Below are 1,324 nucleotides of genomic sequence, written 5' to 3' on the forward strand. Positions count from 1 at the left end.
TTACCGTAAGAGATAAAACCACGAAAAGTAGGAAATGTTTGGGATCTGATTGTCATCTTGCGTGGGATTGTTTTGGCCAAGATGAGAGAAAAACTGTGTGGCTTAATTGTGCATTTTGTTTCTCTGCCATAGCGTGACAGAAAGGGACAAGAAAGATGTGCTGAGATGTTGGAAAAAGAGTGTATTAGGGAGCGAGAGAGTGTGCTACTTAATTTTGTGTTTTTCTTTACTGGTTTGCGACAAATATAAAGCAAAGGTAATTAGAAGTGACTCGAGCCTCGGGAAAAATGGACGATGGAGCGATAAGACAAGGAAAAAGAGACGCTGGGTATAATTGAGGCATCACAGTGTTCATCCAGTGATTTGTCTCTAAGCTGGCTGCTTTCTTTCTCTCTCTAGGGGAAAGATCTGAAGGTTTGAAGGTTATTGTGGACTACAAGGGAGTTTTCATTACCCTCTGACACTAACAAAGCAACGACCCAACATAAAAAGTAATCAATATCATCAGTAATGATGATATTGATAATAACGATGATAATGTTAATAATAATAATAATAATAATAATAATAATAATAATAATAATAATAATAATAATAATATTATTATTATTAATAACAATAATATTAATAATAATGATAATTAAAATTACAATAATGATAATAATGATAATAATAATAATAATAATAATAATAATAATAATAATAATAATAATAATGATAATAATAACGATGATAATGATAATAATAGTAATTAATGATAATAATAATAACAATAATAATAATAATAATAATAATAATAATAATAATAATAGTAATAATAACAATAACGATAATGATAATATTACTATTGTTACTATGATTATTATTATCATTATTCTTATTTTATTGTTATTATTATTATTATTATTATTATTATTATTATTATTATTATTATTATTATTATTATTATTATTATTATTATTATTATTATTATTATTATTATTATTATTATTATTTTATTATTATTGTTATTATTATTATTATTATCATTATTATTATCATCAATATCATTATTATACGGAAAAGAAGAAGCAGAAGAAGAAGAAGAAGAAGAAGAAGAAGAAGAAGAAGAAGAAAAAGAAAAGAAGAAAAAAAAACAAGAAACGGCTAAGAAATCAAACTGATATGTGAAAATAGACAACAACCACAAAAGACGAGCAAGAAAAGAGGCTCAAACGTAGATAGACTTTAATTTAAACCTTTACTTATCAACTTGTTTGGTTTTGCACATTATTGAAGTAATAAATGGCGCTAGGAAACAGAGAGAGAGAGAGAGAGAGAGAGA

The sequence above is a fragment of the Portunus trituberculatus genome, chromosome 42, assembly GCF_017591435.1.
Source record: "Portunus trituberculatus isolate SZX2019 chromosome 42, ASM1759143v1, whole genome shotgun sequence".
In the NCBI taxonomy this organism is placed as follows: Eukaryota; Metazoa; Arthropoda; class Malacostraca; order Decapoda; family Portunidae; genus Portunus; species Portunus trituberculatus.